Here is a 6000-nt window from a genome sequence, read left to right as displayed (position 1 = left end):
ATCACTAGCGTCACACATGAGCTCAAATGGCAAGCTCCAATTGGGTGCGGTGATGATAGGGGTTGTTGTCAACTTGTGTTTTAGCAGCTCGAAAGCCTCCATGCACTTCTCATCAAAAACAAATTTGGCCTCCTTCTCTAACAACTTGCACAACGAATTAACTACCTTAGAGAAATCTTTGATGAACCTTCGGTAGAAACCCGCGTGCCCCAAAAAGCTCCTCACCCCTTTGACAGAAGTAGGGGGAGGTAACCTTGAAATGACTTCAATCTTGGCTTTGTCAACTTCAATACCTTTCTTCGAAATCTTATGACCCAAGACAATACCCTCTTCTACCATAAAATGTCATTTTTCCCAATTGAGGACTAGGTTTGTATCTTCACATCGGGCCAACACTCGGTCCAAATTTGTCAAACATTCCTCAAATGAGTTTCCCACCACGCTAAAATCATCCATAAAGACCTCCAATATATCTTCCACCATGTCGGTGAAAATTGCCATCATACATCGTTGAAAGGTCGCTGGGGCATTACACAATCCAAATGGCATCCTCGAAAATGCGAATGTGCCGTAGGGACATGTAAATGTCATCTTTTCTTGATCTTCTAGGGCAATGAGAATTTGATTGTACCCCGAATACCCATCTAAAAAACAATAGAACGACCGACTTGCAAGACGATCAAGCATTTTGTTGAGGAACAGCAACGGGAAATGATCTTTTCGAGTCACCTTGTTAAGCTTTCTATAGTCCATACAAACTCTCCATCTTGTCACCGTCCGAGTAGGAATCAACTCATTGTTGGCATTGGTTACCACAATCATCCTGCCCTTCTTCGGTACGCATTGCACCGGAGAAGTCCATGATCTGTCAGAAATAGGATACACCACACTGGCGTCAAGCCACTTGATAACTTCCTTTTTGACCACTTCTTGCATAGCTTCGTTGAGTCTCCTTTGGTGTTCAAGTGAGGGCCTCGCATCCTCCACCAATATGATCTTATGCATGCAAAAGGCGGGGCTTGTGCCCCATATATCCGCCAATGTCCATCCAATTGCCCTCTTACACTTTTGTAGAACCGCCAAATTGGCATCAACCTGCACGTTAGTCAAACAAGACGAAAGAATAACCGACAAAGTGAAATTAGGGCCCAAGTATTCATACCTGAGGTGAGGAGGAAGTGGTTTCAACTCCAACACCGGCGGCTCCTCAATAGATGGCTCGGTAGGGGGAGTTTTGCGATTCTCAAGATCCAAAGATAACTTCCTAGGATCATAAGAATACGAGCCCATACCATGCAAAGCGTTTACACATTCAACTCTCCCAGAAGGTCATCCACTATCACCGCCGTGACAATGTCAACAAACGAACACACCTCGGTGCTATTCAGTTGCCTCATAGATTTGCATACATGGAACACCACCTTTTCATCACCAATACGGAAGGTCAACTCTCCCGCCTCGACATCTACCAAAGCCTTCCCCGTAGCTAGGAAAGGTCTTCCAAGGATAATTGGAACCTCAAAATCCACCTCACAATCCAAGATAACAAAATCGGCCGACAATATGAACTTATCAACATGAATAAGGACGTCATCAATAATCCCCAAAGGTCGCTTCATTGACCGGTCCGCCATTTGAAGCCTCATAGAAGTTGGACGAGGTTGTCTGATTCCCAAGGTCTTGAAGACCGAATATGGCATTAAATTGATACTTGCCCCCAAGTCACAAATGGCTTTTGCAAAGTCGGCACTTCCAATGGTACATGGGATAGTGAATGCACCGGGATCCTCAAGTTTCGGAGCCATAGAATGTACAATTGCGCTCACTTGATGGGTCATCTTGATTGTCTCACACTCCATTGATCTCTTTTTTGTAACCAAATCTTTCATGAACTTTGCGTATCCTGGCATTTGCTCGAGTGCCTCCACCAAAGGCACGTTGATAGTCAAACTCTTCATCATCTCAATGAATTTCTTGAATTGGTTGTCACCCTTTTGCTTGGCCAACCATTGAGGATAGGGCGGAGGAGGTCGAGGTAAGGGTGCTCGAGCTTTGGGCACCACCGGCTCGGGCATATCAATCACGTGTTCCCTAGACGGGTTCACGACCTCTTGTGTTTCTTCCTCAACCTCATGAACATCAATCCACACATCATCTCTCACACTTGGTTCAACTACATCTTCAACCACCAAAGGTATTTCATTATCTCGTAACTCATCTTCATCCACCGTAACTTGGTTTCCTCTTGAGGCATGCACATCACCGCCTCTTCCACTTCACGTTGTCACTGCCATCACATGATTATTGTGCCCACCCTTGGGGTTTACTACCGTATCACTTGGTAGAGCACCCTTTGGGCGAGTATTTAAAGACTGAGAGATTTGGCCTAATTGCACTTCCAAGTTCCGGATAGATGTGTTATGCGAAGCTAATTGGGCCACGGAATCTTGGTTCTTTTTCATCATTTGCTCGAACATGCTTTCAATTCTCCCCATCTCGCTTCCGGACGAACTCGGACCTTGAGAAGGAAAGGGGGGTGGATTGTTCGGTTGTTGGTACATGGGGGGCCTTTGAAAACCTTGCCCCCGGTTGCCTTGGTTCCTGCCATTGTTCCACCCTCCTTGATTGTTGTTGTTACCCCAATTATTGTTATTACCATGCCAATTTCCTTGGTTGTCTTGATTACCCCAATTGTTGTTTTGGTTGTTGTTATTCCAATTACCTTCGCCTCGTTGTTGATTGTCCCAATTACCTTGAGGACGCCATTGTTGGTTTGAAGAGTTACCTTTATTCCCTTGATAGTTGTTGACATATTGGACCTCCTCGCTTTGATCATCATAGCACTCATTTGAATAACCACCACCATCATTGTTGTTGTCATATTGTTCATAATTAGCTTGAGGTTGTTGTCCTCTTTGCCTCCTTTTCAACATATAAACACCTTCCATTGCGTTGACTTGGCGCGGGTTTTGGACTTGTTGCAATTGCGCCTTTGCCAATTGATTCATAGTTGTTGTAAGCTCGACGATAGCTTGGCCATGATCGTGCAATTCCTTGTGCAAATGGGTGACCGTGGGGTCACCTTGGGGCACGTTTGCTTGGCTTTGCCATGCCGAAGAGGTGTCGGCCATTTCATCAAGTACATCACATGCCTCTTGGTAAGAAAGTTTCATAAAGTTTCCTCCGGCCAATTGGTTCACGATACATTGATTTGTGGTGTTGATGCCCTGATAAAAGGTTTGTTGAATCATAGCCTCGGTCATATCATTATTAGGGCACTCTTTCACCATTGTTCTATATCTTTCCCATATCTCATGCAAAGATTCCGTTGGCTCTTGCTTGAAAGATAGAATTTCATCCCGAAGAGCTGCCATATGACTTGGAGAGAAGAACTTGGCAATAAATTTGCCCGCCAATTGTAATAGAATGATTGGGGAGCCTTTATAACCAATCCAATGCTTTACCCCGAAGAGAAAACGGGAAAAGCCTCAATCTCAACGCATCCTCGGACACGTTTGTCTGCTTGCTACCCCAACATGTATCCATGAACCCCTTCAAATGCTTGTAGGCATTTTGATCGGAGGCACCCGTGAAATAACCTCTTTGCTCGAGCAAGGTCAGCATAACATTTGTGATTTGAAAGTTCCCCGCCCGGATTCGGGGAGGAACAATAGCACTGGCGTATCCTTGATTTGGTAAAACTCTGGGAGCCACTCTCGGCGGTGCCGGAGGAGGGTCTGGAATGTTGTTGTTCTCATTTGCATTTATATTGACATGTCGGCCTCTCCGTGGAAGTTGAGGTAAGACCTCATCTTGTTCTAGATCCTCTACCTCCTCCCCCGCTATCACATTACCGAGAGGGTCATTTGCATTAAGAGCCATTGTACCTGATTGATCAACACAAACAAAATTAGTAAACAAGAAGGAAAGAGAAGCAAAACACAATTCTAGCTACACAAATAGTCAACACCGTAAGCTCCCCGACAACGGCGCCAAAAAGTTGATCGCGGCGAACTCAACCTTACACAACGGTAGGAGGAGCGGGCGCTAATACTTTTACCCGAATAGTGGTATCGGGGTCAATTTCCACAGGGAGCTTGGAATGGAGTTGCGTATTTGTTTAGACTAGGAATGCGTGTTTGCTCCTAATTGTACTTCTACCATTTTTTGGGTTTTTGTTTAATCACTACTATTATCAACTACAAGTTTAAGCTAATTTATGCTAAAAGGGTATGTTCTAAGTTGTGATTAATATAAAGAAAGGCACTAGGGTCGTGGCATCACCTAGGTGGTTAACTAACGGGTAGAGGTTACTAATAATAGATTGACATATTTGAGATCAATGTTATAACCATGCACATTTGTACTCACTCTCACACCTCTCGGAAGAGAGAGCAATTTTGCCCAATTGACTCTCTCGAGATCAATTGGGTAGGCCAATTAGACCAGGCAACTAGGATTCAAGTAGGGTGATTACTCTCTCGAGGTTTAACCCGTTAATTGGGACTACCATTTCTCATGGATCCACCACAATTCCTTGTTGGGTCAATTCTGGGGTCATAGACTCTCTTTCTCAAGAAAGGTCAAGACCCACTAAGCTAGAATCAATGTTTGCAACCATCAATCCTTAATTAAACCATAAAATTAACTCAAATAAGAAACACCCAATATCAATCTATCAGTAAGAAGCAACACCCATTAATTACCCACACTAGGGTTGAGCTACAACCCTAGCTAATGGGTTTATCTAGACATAATTAAAGCAAAAAATGAAGAAATAGAAGATCAAACAACCATATTAATTAATTACTAATGCTAAACTACAATAATCTATGATGAAACTAAGCTAAAAATGCCCAAGATAGGCCAAAACATAAGTCTCACGAGTGCAGCAGCTGTCAGTTGTACAAAACTTGCCCTAAAAATGGTAAAATATTCTATTTATAGTGGGCTGGAAAAACAGGACAAAAATGCCCCTGCGGGGTTAGTGCGGACCGCACAAAGATGGCACGCGGCCGCACTGGGTTGCTTGACCTCTGAATCTTGCTCTTTGAAAATGGTGATGCGGACCGCACAAAGTTGGGGTGCGGCCGCGTGAAAACTGGCGCGGACCGCACAAAGTTGTTGTGCGGCCGCATGAAAGGTTTTGTAGGTTCTCTGAACTTCACTGATGCGGGCCGCGTGACCATAGAGTACGGCCGCATGGGAGGGAGCGCGGGCCGCATGAAGTTGGATGCGGCCGCGTGGTTTGCTTCTGGAATATAATACTCTCTAAACTTATTGGACGCGACCGCATAGCAACATTGTGCGGTCGCATGAGTGAGATGCGGGCCACATGGGGCATGGCTTGTAAGTTCCCAGTATCTGAACTTTTATGGTGCGGCCGCATGACATGATGGTGCGGTCCGCACCAAGTTCTGAATGTCTTCACTCTACTGATCTTTGGCACTTGAGCAGGTTTCACTCCAATTTGAGCCGATCTTTGACGATTTGTCACTTTATAGCTCAAACCTGCAATCAAGCGCAATCTGTAAGCTTTTTGGGACTATTTTGTAGCAATTTACACTCAAAGCGCAGACAAGTATGGGTATAAAACATGTTAAAATCCTACTTATCAATAACCTAAGTCCAACCTGGACGAAACCGAAGCAATCAATTTGGGAGATGCCGAAACCGTCAAGGAGACTCGCATAAGCATTCACTTATCACCATTAGATAAGGAAGAATACATTCATTTCTTGAAGGAATATGAGGATATCTTTGCATGGTCATATGATGACATGATCGGTCTGAGCACATCCATAGTAGCTCATAAGTTTCCTACCAATCCAATGTGTCCGTCGGTGAAGTAGAAACTCAGAAAGTTCAAACCAGACATGAGTCTGAAAATCATGGAGGAAGTCACTAAGCAAATCAAAGCCAAAGTCATCAGGGTAGTTGAGTACCCAACCTGGTTAGCCAACATTGTACCGGTTCCAAAGAAAGATGGGAAGGTCAGGG

This window comes from Nicotiana tabacum, chromosome 1 (assembly GCF_000715075.1).
Source record: "Nicotiana tabacum cultivar K326 chromosome 1, ASM71507v2, whole genome shotgun sequence".
NCBI lineage: Eukaryota > Viridiplantae > Streptophyta > Magnoliopsida > Solanales > Solanaceae > Nicotiana > Nicotiana tabacum.
This window is presented reverse-complemented; position numbering follows the sequence as displayed.